The sequence below is a fragment of the Lygodium microphyllum genome, chromosome 2 (genome assembly GCF_053477565.2).
Source record: "Lygodium microphyllum isolate KBCC chromosome 2, Lygodium_microphyllum_v1.1.10, whole genome shotgun sequence".
Lineage (NCBI taxonomy): Eukaryota > Viridiplantae > Streptophyta > Polypodiopsida > Schizaeales > Lygodiaceae > Lygodium > Lygodium microphyllum.
In genome coordinates this window covers 111,597,575-111,617,439 of record NC_141136.1, presented here as the reverse complement: position 1 = coordinate 111,617,439, position 19,865 = coordinate 111,597,575, and the positions used below count along the sequence as shown (strand labels likewise).

General features: G+C 37.6%; 1 protein-coding gene across 1 annotated transcript in view; it reads right to left on the bottom strand.

The window, feature by feature from the left end:
* Positions 1-2,785: 2,785 nt before the first annotated feature.
* The window catches only part of LOC148040190 (pentatricopeptide repeat-containing protein At2g33680-like), a 54,843-nt gene continuing 37,763 nt past the window's right edge, over positions 2,786-19,865 (bottom strand). The window contains exon 4 of the mRNA XM_087697387.1: positions 2,786-2,846. The gene's annotated coding sequence lies outside the window, so the exon portion shown is untranslated. The remainder of the gene's footprint in view (positions 2,847-19,865) is intronic.

Below are 19,865 nucleotides of genomic sequence, written 5' to 3'. Positions count from 1 at the left end.
ATTAGCCAACTTCCAAACCTTGAGAAGAGAAATGTCCTTTGAACTCATTTTATACCCATATCTTGAACATGGCCACATTAAAGGAAGAGAGATAAAACTAAACCTACCTATTAATAAGCACTACAATCCACTTGATTGAGACATCCCTTCTTTCTAACCATCTATACTCCAAGAAAAGCATTGAAGCTCACTATAGCCTAAAGATAAATTCAAAGAGTATGAATCTTAACTTTCATTGACTCAGAACATAACCCTACAAGCTAGAAGTGAAAAAAGAATGAGTTTAAAGATATTCTAATTAAAAGCATGCCCAAGAGTGGCTTATATGCTTGAGAATCAAAGCTAACATATCACTCGAGTCCCTTACAACTTTTATTGTACCTTCTACCCTAAGCACTCTTATCCTAAGATCCAATATAATTCTCTTAGCAAGATATTTCAACAAGTAGAATAATCACTTATGACCTTGGGAAAAAGGGTTCTAACTAGCCCCCGAATCCTCCAAAAGCAAACATGGAGATATAATGTACTAAATTTTTGTGCCCGTAAGTTTATCAAACACCCCAACTACTTTGACTACACTCAAACAAGTTCGTACACTACTAGTGGCATGATGGCTAACATCAATATGAGAAAATAATATAATATTAGCATAGTATTGAATCTTAGTACCTAATGAAGATGGAAGCCTTAGTGGGGGGGCGTGTTTGTGGGAGAGGCAATATAAGTTAGGTACCTCAAGTTGATCCTTGAGGATCAAGCTAGACACTTCTTATGTGGGCTAGATCTAAAAGCAACCTAACTCGCTAAGCCTATGAGTTCCATAGAATTCAATCTATATCACTTAGAATGAGCAACTAGGTGACTACTAAAAGTGTCCTCTGTAGTCTCATAGGGTGAGTGTGTCTCACTTGATATTAGAGCCTAAAGGCTAATAGAATGGAAAAGTCTAGGCTCTACTTGATCTTATTTGATTAACTGTTGACATCAAATTGCACTTCTTGAGTAGAAACCAAAGGACTTGATTTCTTTTCACATCCTCTTTGACTAGCTCATGAGCCATGAGGTATTCCAAGCCAAGTATACTTCAGTTTGCAGATCGAGCAATCACCACTTCTAATTCTTTGTTGCTACAGTTACCCTCAAGGAAATCATGAACTCGAAATACTATAAAGATCACAACCTCCTCATTAAAAATGGATAGCATTAAAGGTTTGAGGACTTGCCCATCAATCCTAAGAAGCTAGAATATTTGAGCTAGGATGTGAAAAGAGCACAAATACTAGAGGAACTACATCTCCTATGAACCTTTTGATTTTTTAAGACAAGGGATACCAATGCCCTCAACCTTGTAGACAATCAAATGGTTAATTGAAACCAATATAGGTATTCTCAACTCTCACAATTTGTAAAGCCCAATTGAATTGTATTACATGCATATAAATTCCATGTTTCTTATATAAAGTCTATAATTGAGATGAATTATCCCCTAACTACGATTGATGTATACAAAGCACCTTTAATGTATAGCATCAGGATCCTTGCTCTAGGTTACCCCATTACTTTAAACTTGCCTAAGATTTGTAAAAACACTCTGTGATAAAATAAAGAAGTTTGGATTCGTATATTGTTTTTTCATGAGTTTGATTTGAATTTCAGTCGTGAAACATATCTTTGAAATTTTTTCTTTTAAAAACCTTCAATATACTTTTTTTTAAAGGGTTGAACTTCCTTAATTGTGTAACAAATTGAGATAGATTCATGATCTCATTTCTTTATTTTCCACTTTGTGTAATCCTTGATGATATTATCTATAGATTTTATGATCAACTCAATCCTTGAAAGGATATAAAATCTATCACCCCTCTACAAATAACATTATTGGTCTATGAATAGGATTCTACTTCTTCATTGATGCAAGCCAACTCTAAGTAAATTTTTTGGATGTAGGAGTTCAAATTAGTGAAGATCTTCATTTTTGAAGAGACAAGAGTAAAAGCTAACTTGCACATTAGGGGGTCAATGAGTTCACCAAAATTGCTATATCTATGAGAAAGTGACACTCCCAATCAAAACAACAATAATAATGATGAGAGAGTTCTTCAACTACAATGGATTGGGATATTTTAGAGCCTGATACCCTAGGTTGGAGAAGAATGAAGGACAATAACAATTTGCCTCCAAAAATGTTGCCTCCAATGGAGCCACCTATAAAAAAAGGCAAAGGCCATGCAAGGGCTATGCAAGCCCATTGTAAAGAGGAGGAAGAAGAAGAAGATCCCTCTCTTGAAGGAGAAATAGAGAAAGCTTAGTCCATGCTACACTAGATAACAAGGGATCGAGTCTACAACTCTCAATCATTCAAACATCGACAACCCAATAAGGCACGCATTTCAAAGTACTTATTGATTATAGAAGTACAGTCATTTATTTTTCCTAATTTTGTAACAAAACTAGACATTGAGGCTAAACAAACTAGAAAATTATTGGCAAGTTAGCAAATGAGACAAAAATTCTCTCAATACAATAAACTAGACCTACAAAGATTGAGCTAGGAAAAGAGCCAACCAAAGTGAAATTCAAGATTGTAAACTTGGGAACTAATGAGTGTCTACTAGAAATGGACTAGCTAGTTCCGAAATGACACCAATATCCATTATAGAAGAGTACATGTCGTCTTTCCATTCACATAGAGACTTAGTCACTACTCAAGGAGAGGTAGGAAAGCCAAATATTGAACCCGCATAGCTTAAGGCATAAGAAAAGGATTTCCCATATATATGATTGTAATGTCTTTATACTTCATATATTAGGGTGGAAGAGCATAAATCCCATCATCCTTCAACCTATCACCAAGAATTGCATATATTAAAAACATCATGTCATTCTTTGCTTGTCATGAAAACTTTAGTCCCAAAAACAGACATTGGTTGTGAGTTCTTTCTTTTATCATAGTGCACTTGACCTTTCAAGTTCTCCAATAAACATTGGAATTTTGTAACTCAAGCCAAGGTAACTCGATAACATTAGGGCAATTTGAAATTTTAATAATATAAAACACGATCTTTGATGTAAGATCCTTTAGTGTTACTTCTATAAGTTGAGTTTCATACTTGATTTTACTCGAAGTAAGTGGTCAACCATTGATATCTCTACAAACAATGGACTAGATTATTCAACAAGCAATGTGTCTTGTCACCTCACAAATTCTTTATTCATAAACCATACCATTGTACTATAGTAGTGCTTCCATACTCATATGACTATCTAGCATGATGAAGGATCAATATGTAGAAAGAGACCTCCATTCAAGTTTCTTCAAGCTTTGTCCAACCAGAAGATCTCTACCAGCATTGGATGTTGATGTTTCCCAAAGATAATGAAGATATAGTGTAATGTATCCTCATTTTTATCATGTTAGGACAACAATGAGAAATATATCTAAGCTCTCCACAATACATATATTGTTGAAAACCCTCACTATACAATTGCAAAAATTAATGTCAAATTGAAGATAAAATATTTTAAAGAAAGAAAAAAAATAGAGAAAGCGACACAAGATTGTGTACAATCTCTCCCCATACATAGGTGAATACATCCCCCATGAATGTATTTATGGATTTATATTAAGCTTTTTATGCTAAAAATTTATTGAAAAGCTTCCCCTTTTTAGAACCTTGCTTTGTTAACATGAATGCCACGTTTTTTTTCTAATGTTTTCTAACTCTTATTCTAATAAATCTATTTTACGATATATAAAAATAATGATCAAGACATCTAGACCTTATATCAATTATTAAATCCAACTTAATAATTCATGTATATGTGTATATAATATCCTTGTGCTAGTAAGTACCCAATTCCATGCTATGAAGCAGTCAATCATAAATAACTCTTACGCATTTAAATGTGCTTCCTTAAATTATTTGTTACGTATAACTCCATCTAATAATCTGCTCACTACAACACAAAACACATTAGTTTCTTGTCATATATCTATCAAGCACAACAATACTAGTGTCACACACGCATATACATATAGCGTCACAAATCATGGTGCAAATAGATAAAATCTAAAAAATAAATAAAGTAAAAATCATCTTATTTTCATAGTAAATTCCAATAAATTCCGTAATATTATCTACATGTTAAAAAGCAAATGTCCTCAATTGATAAGACAAACCAAACTATACGAGTGATCAGCCACATGTGCTAGTGCTACCTCATATAGTGAATCTTCACTATATATATATATATATTCACATGCAGTGAATGTGTACATTTTCTATGAAAATAAGGTAACCATAGATTTTCGTGAAATAGTCTCATGCGACAAATATGTTGGACATTAATGACTTCGAGTGGTAAATAGCTATTAGATGATCATAAGTCAAAGTTAGCATTGACTTTTGAACCCACAAGGATCCTTTAACAAAATGATTTATGCATTTCAATAGATACCTATGATACTGATTTTCAATTTAAATTGTGGCTTAGTGATGATCAAGGATAACTTTAGATATCAAAATTTATTTATCTTTCTCTAACAATTGAGGATTATCCACAATTAGAGTTATTGGTGAGTTTCCTTAAAACGATTCTCACAAACTAATATTTAATGAATTGTGAATTTGCTAGTGAAGAGTAACATCCAATATGAATGTAAATCTTGATGCTAAAATCAACTTTAGATGCTTTTCAATGTTTTAGTCTCCTTTTTTCAATAGCAATTATAGTAAGTAATATAAAAAGCTACGAAAGATTTCTCAGCTTTGATAATTATATCATAAACTTGCACTACAGTCCTTAAATGGTATAACATAATAAGGTCGTTTAGTAGTTGAAAGGATTATACTGGGACTAGTTGAGTATCCTGAAAGGTCACTAGGTACAAAGGATTTTAACGGAACTAGTTGAGTATCCTGAAAAGGCATAAGCACATAAACCACATGTGATAAAGCATATCTAAGGGACTACTCAATGTTGCTAAATTTAAAGGTATGAAAGTCATAATATGTATCTAATATAAAGATGTAAGCCTAATATTCTATTAAAAAAATATTATGAGTATCAACCAATTTTGAATTGAAAACATCTATAGATACACAGACATAGCTATGCATAGTTTATTTTAACAAACTACATTATGGAAGAAGATTTCGCTCAATACTATGCCCATTACAAGCCAGACATCATATAGCACCACCTTGGAAAAACAAAGATGCTAGACAAAGCTACAACTAGAACAATGACCGTTGTCGTGTGTGGACAAGTTGACAAAAATCAAGCTTACTAGATGATGCACTTTGTTAGTCTAGGGTCAAAAGTGTTGGGAGCTAGCCAATTTTGATAGTGTCCTCCATGCTCAAAGAAATATTCGCGGTTTTTGTTCAAAGTGCTAGGGACCTCGACTAATTTTTTTATTTTTTTTAAAGTAGCTTTTGTAAACCTTTACAAAGCTTAATACTACTAAGCCTTGCTTTTCTACTCAAGCTATCATCTATCATAGCATACAAACTGCCTACAACCAATTCTGGGGCAAAAAGAAAGATGGGATTCCTATAGCCAGGTTGAGGTGGTTTTAGAAGCATCGCAATAGCATCTTCCATCCTATGGCTTTTAATCAGGGCCTCTCTTCCAATGGTGAAAAACCACTCTTCCTCTTCAATACCACTATGGATAGTAGTTTTTTTCTCCTTGATCATGATATGTGAAAAGAAAATGGATTGTTTCAAGCCTTTATAAAGATCCCTTTCTCACATTATTTGAATAACACATAAAGATAGTAACACTAAGTCTTGGAATTAAGAACGATTGTCAAAGGCTTTTATCCACTAGATAAATGGTTTATGCTTGATAATAGAGAGGATGTAGCTTTTGAAATGTAGAGCCTGAGTAGAAGCACATAAGTGAAAGCAAGAGCTATGGCGGATGAAGCAAGAGAGTAAGAGAGACACTGTATATGGAAACTCCAACAGTCACAATGTGTGACTAGCCTTACTTTATTCAAATGTCACTAAAAGAATAAAGAATGAAGTGATAGTGATGGGCCACCACCACCTACCGTATACACGTATGCGGGTATTATCAGTGTAATGAATAAACAAGTAGTTAAGCACATGTGCCTTTACCCCCAACAACCTCCCACTTAAAGGTGAACATGTCTCTAGTGAGGAGAGAACAAGAAAAAAAATGACAAAGTACAAATGTACATAAACTACAATAGGATGAGAAATAGATATCATCTCATCTACGCCCATCATCTTCCTAAGGAAGACAAAATGTTCCACTAAGACAATGAGCAAATCTCGAAGATTCTCATCAATCGAGATCTTGACAAGCTTAAGAAACTTGTCCTTTACCACCTCCCTCATGAAATGATAGCGCACCTCAATGTGTTTTGTCTTTGCATAGGAGACCGGGGGATTCTTGTCCAACTGAATGGTACTTATAGAATCCGAATACAATGTAGGGACCACATTAGTAATACCAAGGTCTACAACTAAACGGCCTAACTAGATAGCCTCCTTGCAAGCCTCAATGGCTGCAACACATTCTGCCTTTGTAGTAGATAGTGCCGTGCATTTCTGCATCTTGGACATCCAAGAAACAATGCCTCCAACAAAGGTGAAGACATTGCTAGAGGTGGACTTCCTATTGTCTACATATCCTACATAATCAGTGTTAGTGTACCCCACAACTCTTATATCCTTGTCGTCATAACATATACACATATCTACAGTGTCATTAAGGTTCCTCATGATACCCTGCACAGCATCCCAATGCCGCTTATACTAGGTGTAGTGATATAGCATGCTGCAACTCCCACTACAAATGCTCTGTCAAGATGAGTGGCTATCGTGGCATACATCAAACTGCCTACTGCAGATGCACAGGGGATCTTGGCCATCTCGACCTTCTGCTCATGAAATTGCAAACAATTAGCATGACTAACCTTCACATGAGAAGATAAAGGACAGCCAATAGGCTTAACTGCTTATGAAACTGCTCAAGAACATTCTGAATGCACTCCTTGTGCGACAAGTAAAAAAGACCCTAAGAGTGATCGCACGTGATGGGCATCCCAAGAATATGTAAGGCCTATCCCATGTCCATCTCAAAGCTCTTCTTGAGCTAATTTTTCAAGGCATCAAGCTCATCATGAGCACTCCCAACCATCGACGTATCATCAACATAGAGTACCAAAATCATAAGGCTGCCATCACAAGCCTTCTTTGTGTATGAACACAGATCCATATCAATATGGGTATATCCTGGGGAATGCATGGAAGCGTTGAACCTGTGGTATCATTCCCTAGGTGCATGCTTAAGTCCATAAAGGCTTTTTCTCAACTTACACACTAGGTGTTCCCTACGTTTGTTCTCAAAGCCCTTGGACTACTACATATAAATCTCATCATGCAAGTCTCCATGTACGAAAGTCGTCTTGATATCCATCTAATAGAGGTCCAAATCAAGCTATGCAACCAAAGCCAAAACCAAGAGTAGGATAGTCATCTTGACGACACGAGAAAAGACTTTAAAGAAATCAACACCATGCTCCTACTTAAAACCCTTAGTAACCAATTTGGCTTTATAGAATGGCTTAGGACATCCAGGTTACTCTTCAACTTGTATACCCACTTGCATAGCAAAGCACATTTTTTCACTAGAAAAAGAAACCAAATCCCACGTATAATTTTTCTGCAATGTGTTTTACTCTTAACTACATGGCCCTCTCCCAAGATTGGCTATCACCTTTGGGCATGGCATTATCATACATAAGAGGCTCACTAGCATCTGTCACAATAACATAATCCATAAGGGATGCAAATTGATCAAGCTAATGTCTATCTCTAGTAGACCACCACAAAATAGACTATGAAGCATATATCTCCTATCTAACATCATGAACCTGGACCATTGGAGCATAAGTTGATACAAGCTATCTAGCAGGCTATACAATAACAAGAGGATCCTCCTGAAATATCACCTTGTATACCTCAACGACTTGCTTAGGTTGCTTATGCATTTTCTCTTTATGGAAATTTCAAGCCAATGAATCCCATAAGTGATAGTCTATCTCACTTGCATCCCTATCTCACTTACATCCCCATAAATAAGAAAGATGTATTTCACCGACTTACAATCCAAAGCCTTACATCCAAAGACATGCAAATGAGCATATGTATATGTTTTCCAAATTATACCTCCTATGTAACCTAACAACCAATAGCAGTGCGTGGAGATTAATTAATCAAATGTGCAGTAGTGGTAACTACCTCAATCCAAAAGTATTGCGATAAGTCTACCTAGCTAAGCATACTATAGACTCGCTCTTGAATGTTGGGAATAAAGGCCCTCGTGCCTTTAAATGTGCTTGAGTGTGAACGCACCCTTAGCGCTTGTACTTACACATATATATCTATCTAAAAACCTAAAGGTACATACTTGTCATTGTACCTAAAATCATGCACACTCTATTTTTTGCACCTAAGGAACTACAACTCTCTCGATCTTCGTGCCTAACCCATCGCTACAAACTAGTATCAAAGCCATCAGGTTCTGCACACTTCTTGAGATCTAACGAGACCAACAAACAGCTGGAGTTCTTGGCGACCGACTGAGGTAGAAGACTATGTTCGCAGAGGGCAAGTTGAGGAGATGTCAGGTTGCAAATTGGGCCATCGGCAGACAATAGACAATCGACAAGCAACAACAAGGTTCACGGTGGGACCAGCGTGCAGCACAAGTGACATCTGCAAGCGACGTCTGTAGGGAGTCCAGACGTGATAGGCGTGAGGGAGCCGCAACCAGCTCGAGGTGGGTAGACGTAGGCGATGGCGGGCTCGTGGCGGATAGGTGCAGGTGATGTCTAGGCAGCGACCTGCATGGGGTCAATGGAACCCCGTCACATCTTTCAAAAAAAAAAGTAGAAATCTTTTCTTCAAAATCTCCTTTGAATTTGCCTCCTCTCCTCCGAGTGTTCACGTGTGCAAGCATAGTATGCAAATCTGTACAGGTTTAAGCCCAGAAATTTGGGGCTTTTCCCGAATTTGGGAATCTCAACGCAGAATTGGACAGTCTGACTCAGAAATTGCAAAGTCAGTGCACATTTGCCCAAGAATTTTATGGTCTTTCATATTTTTAGTGAAATTCTTTCAATTTCACTAAAATTAGTGCACGCACGACTTGGAAATTTTGGGGATATGTCCAGATTTAGTGCGAGCAAGATGCAACAATGATATCTGTCTTGGGGCTTTTAATGTACATGCACAAATTGGACTAAAATTTATCCAATTTCTCAACATTGATGCACATTGGACCCCGTGCAATTTGGGGCTTTTGCAAATTGGGCAAAATGTGTGCGACATTTGGCCAGTTTATGTATATGCAAGTTCAATTCCATGCAATTTGGACATCAACACTTAGTAAAATTTGGGGGTTTTACTAAAATTGCTCTATTTTGGCAAAATTGGCATGTTCTATGCATGATAAAGAAAATATAGATGTGTGGTTGATACTTTGAGTACAAAATTTTGGGGCTTTTGATCGTTCGTGTCAAATTTTATGCATGTGGGTACATGTACAACAGAAATTGCATTTAAAATTTGGGATTTCTCATGTAACGTGATGCATATGCCCTTGGAGCAACTGTAATCAGTTGTAGAATGCTATAGCACATGGTTTGGTGCTTCTAAAAAGTTACTTACAAATCTGAAATCTGTGCTTCTATGTGGTCATTTATTGTTGGTTGGTACTTGTTTGTACCTTGGTCACTTGGGTGACAGTTTGGGCCTGCATTTGCTGATTTTTTTGTTACACTTCGGCTGAAAATCATGGCTGCCAACAGTGACAACAATAATCTCATGCACGTAAAGAAGCTTGAAGGAGCACATAACTTTGTAGTTTGGCAAAAACAGTGCTACAATATCCTATTGCAAAAGCAGGCAAAGTCGATTAAGACACAAGGAGTAAAGTCCGTAGATATGAAACATGATGATTGGGATGAGTTAAATGAGCTTGCACGCTCAACCATCGAGCTATCAATTCCTGATGCCTTGTTGTTCAACATTGAAGATTTGGATTCTGCATATGCTATATGGACTCAACTATAAGAACTATATGCACAGAAAAGTGTTGCAAGCAAAGTGTATTGGCTGAAAAAGCTTATGGCTTTGCGTATGAAAGAGGGTACACCAATGCCTACTCACTTAAGTGATTTTAACTCCATTTTCAGTCAACTGGTTGCCTTGAAATTCATGATTGATAAGGAATTTAAGGCTACTTTCTTCCTTTGCACTCTACCAGAGAGTTGGGATACATTCAGGACTGCTATGAGCAATTCTAATGTGATCCTTTTGAATGCTAATGTAGATAGTGCCCTACTTATGGAAGAAATGAATCGGCAAAACAATGCATCCAGTAAGTCTTCCAATGCTTTGCATACTAAGGGCAGATCACAGTAGAAAGGAAAATATAACAGCAAGGGACGCAGTAAATCACATGGCAAAGATGTTGAATGCCATCATTGTGGCAAAAAGGGTCACTTTAAATGTGACTGCTACAAATGGAAGAAAGAGAAAGAAAAGGACAAGAAGACAGATGATAGCAAGGAAGAGAAGGACAGTCAGCCTAAGAAGAGTAGTGTAAAAATTGAAGAGGTGAATGTAGTCACTCATGACAATGATAGTGGGAGTGACGTACTCTTTGTCTCTTCACACTTTGGTGCACATGCTTTACTTCCAGATACAAATGATGATATCCATACCTAGATTCTCGATTCAAGTGCTTCCTTTCATGTCACCCCTCATCGTGAGTGGTCCTCTGCTTATACAGGGGGTCGACATGGTGTTGTCCATCTTGGGAACAACTATGCATGTAAGATTGCAAGTATTGGCAGTGTGCAGTTACAATTTCAGCATGGCTCTATCTTTACACTTCAGCATGTATGACATGTACCTCAGCTCAAGAAGAGCTTGATTAGCACAGGGCAACTAGATGATGATGGTTTTCATACCACCTTTGGTGATGGAAAATGGAAGATCTGTAAGGGATCTAGAGTGATTACCAGAGGTTGTAAAAGCGATACTTTGTATCCTCTCCACGTATCTAATGTGAGTGATCATGTTACCATAATCGAGCAGCCAAGTGTTTCTTTGTGGCATGGCCGGTTGGGAGACATGAGTCAAACAAGAATGAAAGTGCTTTTTCATTTGGGTTACTTGCCTTGTCTTCGTTATGCTGATTTTGAGCATTGTGATCATTGTATTTATGGTAAATAAGCACAAACATTTCATAAAAAATGTCTTTCACCGAAATCTTCTCCTCTAGAGTTAGTACATTCAGATATATGTCAAATGCCATGATTATCTTAGGGGGAAAGAAATATTTTGTCACCTTTGTCAATGATGCCACACAGAAGGTATGGGTTTACCCTATTCGTAGCAAGGATAAAGTGCTAGACAAGTTTAAAAAATTCTTAGTATTGGCTGAAAATCAGACTGATAAAACACTTAAGTGTCTTCGCTCTAACAATGGTGGAAAATATGTATCCAAGGCTTTTCAAGCATTTTGTGGGAGCTAAGAGATAGAGGGAGCTCACTGCCCCTCATAATCCACCCCAAAATGGAGTTGCAAAGCATATGAATCGGACCATACAAGATAAGGTCCATAGGATGTTGTCTCATGTTGCATTACTCCATGGATTTTGGGTAGAGGCTGTTATGACAGTCGTACACTTAATTACTCAGTCACCAAACAGGTCTTTGGGGAGGGGAGTTTCCCAAGAAGCGTGGTCGAGAAAGTCACCTTCATATGCTCACCTGAAAGTGTTTGGTTGTGAGGCTTTTGTGCACATTTATAAAGAAAAACGTAACAAACTTGAGCCAAAGTCATGTAAATGCATTTTTCTAGGATATGGTGACGAGGGTGAAATGGGGTATAGATTATGGGAACTCGAGAAAAGGAAAGTAGTACGCAGCAATGATGTTATCTTCCGGGAAGATCGTATGCATAAACAGCTCGAAAAGACTGAGAAGGTCCGTAGGGTTGTATTCCGAGAAGAAATACATTTTGGACAGCAAAATGTGCCCGTTGTACAGCAGCAAATACCTGCTGTAAATGAACCTATAAATGCAGAAAATAATGTTGAAAATGATCAGCCAACTATTGCCCATGATACTGAGCCACTACATGTGCAGGAACAGCCAGGACAACAAGCTGTTAATATTAATTTGCAAGCTGAAATGCCACAACGGCAAGCTGAAAATGCTCAACAACTAGCAAACAATGATTGTTGGGTTAGGAGATCGTCTAGGGCTACTAGACAACCTGATAGATTCATTCCTCGTGCAAATAATGTGGCTGATTATGTCATGTTTACAGACTATGGTGAATCATTTTGCTTCAAGGAAGCAATGGACAAATAGGACAGCAAGAAATGGTATAAAGCCAAGTTGTCAGAAATGGAATCTCTTGAGAAAAATGGCACTTGGGACTTGGTGCAATTGCCTAAAGGGTAGAAAACACTTCCATACAAATGGATTTACAATATGAAGGTCACTTCTGGTTCCTCACCAAAGTACAAAGTAAGGTTCGTTGCAAAGGGGTACAAGCAGGAGCAAGGAATTGACTTTGATGAGATCTTCTCTCCTGTAGTCAAGATGACTACCTTGAGATCCATTTTAGACTTCGTTGCAGCTGAAGATATGGAGCTCATACATATGGATGTAAAGATTGCATTCTTACATGGTGATCTGTATGAAGACATATATATGCAGCACCTTGAAGGGTTTTTGGAAAAAAGAAAAGAGAAGATGGTATGTAAACTCAAAAGGAGCTTGTATGGGCTGAAACAAGCACCAAGAGAATGGTATCATAAGTTTGATATATTCATGCAGTCTCAAGGTTTCCATAGAAGTCAAGTGGATCACTGCTTGTACACCAAGAAGGCAGCAGATGGCAGCCTAATTATCTCGATTTTGTATGTTGATGACATGCTGATTGATGGCAGGGATACTTATGCATTAGATTCACTAAAGCAAAGTCTTCATGGCAACTTTGACATGAAAGATCTTGGTGATGCAAATCACATTCTTGGTATGTGAATACTCAGAGATAGGTCAAAAGGATTGCTCTATCTATCTCAGCAAGAGTATGTCTCCAAGGTTTTGCAACGTTTTAATATGGAGGGGGGGGAAACAATTGGGGTTCCATTGCCTCCATATGTGAAACTCAGTGTAAAGGACAGCCCTACATCTGATGATGAGAAGGCTGAAATGGTCAAGATACCATATGCTTCAGCTGTTGGCAGTTTGATGCATGCTATGGTTATTACATGTCCTGAAATTACCTTTGCAGTGGGAGTGGTTAGTAGATACATGGCAAACCCCAGTAAGAAGCATTGGGATGCAGTGAAAGGTATTATGAGATACCTCAAAGGCACAAAGGAGTTGTGCATTTTCTTTGGAAAGCAGAAGGCATTTGTTGTTGGCTTTACGGATGCAGACTATGCTAGTTATGCGGATTGCAAAAAGTCCACTTCTAGGTATGTGTTTACTTTCACAAGAGGAGCAATCTCTTGGATCTCCAGGCTACAAAAGTGTATTGCATTGTCTACTACAAAGGTAAAGTATGTGGCTGCCACTGAGGCATGTAAGGAGGCTTTATGGCTTTCACGTCTTGTGGGAGAGCTTGGCATCACATAGTTACATGTTCTCCGTTGTGATAGTCAAAGTGCTATCATGCTAGTACAGAATCATGTCTTTCATACAAAGACAAAGCATATACATGTAAAGTATCACTTCATTAGAGATATACTTGACAGCAAGAGCATTAAGCTTGTCAAAATGCATACAGATGATAATCCTACAGACCTTCTCACGAAGGGTCTTCCAGCAGAATGGTTTACTTATTGCCGACAGATGATGGGAGTTGGATGGATATATGTATTTCAGCTTTTTACATACCTAGACTTAGCTGATTCTTTTCTCCTCTTAAGAAGGCACATTGCCTTTAGATGCGAGGTTGTTAAGAATAAAGGCCCTCGTGCCTTTAAATATGCTCAGGTGTGAACACACCCTTAGCGCTTGTACTTACACATATATATCTATCTAAAAAACTAAATGTACACACTCGTCATTGTACCTAAAATCGTGTACTCTCTGCTCTGCTCTCTCCCACTCTCTCTATCTCTTTGTGCCTAAGGAACTCCTACTGTCTCGATCTTCGTGTCTAACCCGTTACTATATTGAATTGTCCTATTCATATGCTCAACCATACCATTCTTGGCTGGGGTATACGAGGTACTCAACTGATGCTTAACACCTCTTGTCACAAAATTGCTCAAAGGCTTTAGATACATACTAACTCCCATTGTTAGATCGTAGGCATTTCAGTGTATATCTAAACTAGTTCTCAACAAAAGCAAGCCAACATTGAAATGTAGCCAACACTTCCAATTTCTGCTTTATAAGGTATGCCCAGACCTTATGTGAGTAATCATCAATATTAAGTAATGAAATACTTCGTGCTACTTAGAGACTTGCAGGGCATAGGTCCACAAACATCAAGATGAACAAGAGCTGGAGGCTCACCCATGCGCATAATGCCACACTTCTTATGTGAATTACGAGTATGTCGCCATAAAGAAAATGATCACAAGAATAAAAAACACTTATAGTTAAGGGATAAAAGATACTGCAAATGGATAAGCATTTTTATTCTCTTTAAGAAAATGTATCCAAGGCGATGATGCCATAACGATACATGTGATACTACAGCCACGACCAAAATATGATCGAAAGACCCATATATAAGTAAGTGATAAAGAGTATAAGACTTTGCACCTCGTGCTAGGGCAAGATTCCCATGAGTAAGCTTCCATGAGCAATCACCAAAAGATAGAACATAGCATGCATTATCCAATTGTCAGTAGGCTTTTAGTCAAAGTCAGAATATGGCGTACATCATGCAAACCAAACATATTGCCTGAAGAAAACTGCAACTGAATATCTCCAATACCAAGTCATTATCCAATCTAACAAATCATGTCATGCTGCAATAGAAGTAGAACCACTCTCGATGAGGGGTGATACGAAATAAAGCCCTTGAATCAATCAATCAACATTGAGCATAGGTGGATAAGACTTAAATTAACAACAAAACATCAAGAGGAAAAGCTGCATGTATATAGTCATCATCAAAATCAATCTGCATAACACTGGACTTGTTAGGGATAATGGTATGGTCATCATTCTTTTCTTACACTTTATCATTTCCCTTTTTCTTGCGCTTGTCATCATGTATTTTATGGCATTGTGGTTAAATATGACCCTTCTTTCTACAATCGTGATAAGTCAATGCAAACTTATGGCCACGGGACTTACTACAAGACCATCCGTGTGACTGAGAATGAGACTTCTAAGAGTCTATTCTATTGTGGTCATTACCACTCCTATAATTATTACCTTAACTATCAAAGCACAAGAGGTGTATAAAGCGCTTACATTCTTTCTATTAACCTCTTCATTCAAGTGCACCGTCTATATTCTGCAATTTTTACAATTTTTACACTAGAACCTACCAGATTTGTATCTTCCAATAGCTGTAATTTGTACCATCTAACTTCTGAATGTTAAAGATAATACTATCATTCGACCCACCAGCCATAATACAAGATATGAAAGAATAATCTAAGACAAACAGGTTGAATTAAGGGCTTAGCAAGAGAAACTGTCAAAAGGATTAGCTATCCACCACTAACTCTAATCAAGTAACTATCAAATCCCAATGGCTGCCTTGAAATAGAATGCATAGTACTGAAAATGATAGGTTGCTATAATAAACATAGGAGCTGACAAATGCATAACCCATTGAGCAAAGCTCAATACATAACCCATGGGTGAAACTATTACCTCTTGATGACTTTTCCTATAATAATTCCTTTCACACCTCTGCTAGATACACCCTATTTTTTTGCTAACTATGGTCAACACCCAAGAGTGGATTACCATCTAAATCACTAGGTGAAGAATCAAGTTGTTATAGAAGTAGCTAAATACTTGTCTACCATCTACAATGAAAATATGTCAAGATTAAAGAAGCTCAAGAAATATCCAAGGAAAAATGAAATCAACATTGTCATACAAGATTATAGAATGAGTTTGGCTATCGCATCATGGTTTGTGTTTCTCTCGTCTATTCGAGAAAGTAAATTATCAAAGATTTGGAACATTCAAGATCATCAACCAAAGTAGATCTAGTTGCCTACCATCTACAACTATCCTAACATATGAAAATACAGCTTGTAATCCATGTATCAAGCTTGGAGCCATGTCATACATCAAGTATTTTACGAAGAACCTTGAAACCACCACCAAAGAACCTTGAAACCACCACCACCACTTGGGATAGAAAACCATCAAGAATATGAAGTGAAGATAATTTTAAAATCAAGAATCTCATGAGGTGGACTATAATAACTTCTATACTAAAAGGGAAATTATGCAAGTGAATGAACTCAAAAAACGAGCCTTTAGTCTCCAACAAGCACCTACCAAAGTAGTAACATCCAATGAAGCCAATGTCCAAGCAGAGAGGAGCAATATTTCCCCTTGTATAACTTAGTGCTACAAGGGGGGTGATATCATAGATGCTCATCAAGCTAAAGAAGGCCTTGGTTCTATGAAGCTTCAAGAAGCTTCTTAGAGAAGATTTTAGAAGATTACATGTATCATTGCTTGTATCATTGTTTATGTAAGTGCTTATCATTATTGATGCCATCAAAACTTACATCATTTCTTATGTCATCAATGCTTGCATCATTGCTTATATCAGTGTTATCCTAGAAGCTTTCCTCTTAAGCTCCCTAGGCTCTAGTATAGCTAGTGACTTGAGCTACAAGCCCCTCACTCTTGCCAACACTAGTTGTGAGGGACCTACAAGATAAGTACTCTACAAGCTTAAGTCTTGTATCCAATCTAGTCTTGTCTTGTCTTGTATCCAAATCTTGTAATCAATCCTATTATAACAAAGATTTTAAGTTCTTGTCTATATATTTTTTTAAGGTTGAAAGCAATAATCGTTGCTCTCAAATAGCAATTTTCATGCTCATAACACCTTGTACACCTCCTTTACCTTGAGTTTGAGCATTTTCTACCTAGTTATTATACTAATTTCTTGAATTTCTTGATACATTTGGTAATCAAGTACTCCAAGGGGATATTCCTTACCTTGCACTTGAGGTTTTGCACTCTACTAATTAGCACTAGTGGATCCCCACTATGCCCTACTTGGTAGCAACAATTCACCTAGACGTCCATCCCCTTTCTTGAGGCTACGTGATGGTCTGAACCACAATCAATCGTCTCTCCACAAATCAAATTGGACCTTACGAGAGGATATTATCATCCTTTCATTATGTATGATAAGGATATCCACTGTAGGACCAAAATCCCACTTGTCTAGAGAACACAAAGTGCTTGTGCTTGGTTTTGGACATCTACTTGACCAAAGTTCACTAGACCTTGTATCTAGAGTTATTCTAGCACTTAAGCACCCCACTTGCTAGTTGAGACTCCTTTAGCCCAATAATCCCTCCAAAGCTCTCCTTGTCTTGTTTGAGTTTTGATCCTAGCAGAAAAATGATACAAGATAAGAGTCTTTTGTACCCTTTACATTTATCATTTCCTTACCTCTAGGATAGCCTCAAGGTATTATTGTAAGAAAATCTTGAGAGCAGCTAAAGCTTCTCCCTAATCCTCTAGCTTTAGATCCTTCTTCTGCCTAACCTTCTTGCTTCAACTCTCCAAGACCCTTGAGCTTCACCTTATATCAAACTGTGTTTTAGAGATCATCCTCTAACCTAAACTTAGACTCTATGCTTGCAAAGCTCCAAAAGTATCCCATAAATAGTCAAACTCATCCTTTTGAGATACTATTGAGGAAATAAATTAAGAGGCTAGTACACAAATCATTGAGACCTTCATGACCTTGCCTTGGATGCTTTTCATTACTAGTACCCTATACTAGTTCTCACTACTAGTACCCTATACTACTTGTTCTCAATGCAAAGAGCCTAAATATTTATTTGCCTTGATAAAGAGGCACTAAAACCCTTCTTGTCCCCCTCTCAAGGTATTAATACCTTAAAGAAACCACCCAAGGCCTTACTCTTCACATTTATTGTGCCACTTCCTTGATAGTTTGAATGCTTGCAATCAATACCCCTTGATCTTTACCCTAGAAAGTTGTTTGTTCATCATACCTAATAAAGACGAACTCCATGACAAAACTTCACTCCTCATGCTTCTCACACCAAGCCTGACCTCTCACAAGCACCAAATGCTATACCAATTGAGAGAGAAGCAATGGTGGAACATGAGATAGAAGCTATGGAGTGCACAAGGTTTGAGAGAGAGAAGAGCACAAGAAAGTTATGTGGATACAAAATGAGTGGTATGGTATCCTTAGTTTTTGTGATCTTCACTTATATATAATTATACAATGTTGTATACTTATACAAGGGGTGCTCGCTCAATTAAAGGCCATTGGCCTTTACCCCAATAATCTCCCATTGTCTTTGTGACATATCTGTGGGAGTTCTCGCTCAACTGCCAAGACCCACAGACCGCTTATTGCTTCAAGCGTTCCAAGTAAGCTCTAATGGCTACCTCTCACATAGCCAACGCGCCTTCAAACCTATGAATGTAGTGAGCTTACCTCAATGCCGAAATGAGTTGCCTCCTCCTTCACACACACCGGTAGCTCCACGATTCTTGATGCTAGCTTAAGCACCCTCAAGCCTCCTCCATCAAGCTCCATCCACCATAGCCGTGCACGTGCAAGCAAAGAGAAAAGAGAAGAAGAAGAGAAGTGGAGATGGTGCAAAGGCCTAGTGAGTTAATCCCAAGACATATTGAGAGCTTATCTAACCTTGAACTAGAGTGTAGGCACCATGTCTTTGACTAAACCCTCACCAGAAGACCCCAAAACTTTCTAAGCGACCGCTTGAGATATTAATACCTCAATAGCTTCCATTTCTTGTTTCACAACCTCAAGAGTACCTACAACAATTTGGATATTATTAAGTTATACCTTAACTAACTAGATGACCTATATAACATTGGCACAACTGGACATCATCTCCTTGAGTAATCCCTCTTAAAAGACCCACAAAACCCTTGTAGCATCTCTCAAGTGCCCTCCTTTAAGGGGTTCAAAAAGACGCATAAATTGAGAATCATTGTCAATTACACAAACATTCCAACTACTATTCTCAACTAATCTTTAAATTGTTCATCAAATTCCTCCTCCTCTTGCTAGTCATTCACTTCAAGAGACCTGGAAAGACCCACATTTTGGTCTAAACCAACATTATCAGTGTCCTACCCATGTTGCATGCCTTATCCAAAATCAAACATTGCATTTTCACCAACACTTTGTGAATTTCTAGATTGAGAGGCATCATCCCTACTTGATCCCACCTCATTATCTAAACTCGCTCTTACTGTAAATGCTTAGTTGAACACAGTTTCAACACTAGAGCAAAGCTTCTGACCTTCAATCAAGTGCCTCAAGCCCACCAATTCAACGGATTTGATGGCATCACAATATCGCAATCTTATAACCAGCATTTCTCCCCGAACAGAGTGATAATGATCATCAAACATAAAATTCACAAAGTAAAAATGTAGATATAGTCACTTTAATCTTGGACAATGAATAACCTATTGGCCCCAAAACTAGCGCCCCTTCTTACAATATTTCTTTAACTTTAATGAAAAATGGATGGAGTATAATTAAGATTCTCTAGCCTCCTTTACTAATTCAAGTACCACTTCGTGTCAAAATTGATCAGCAAG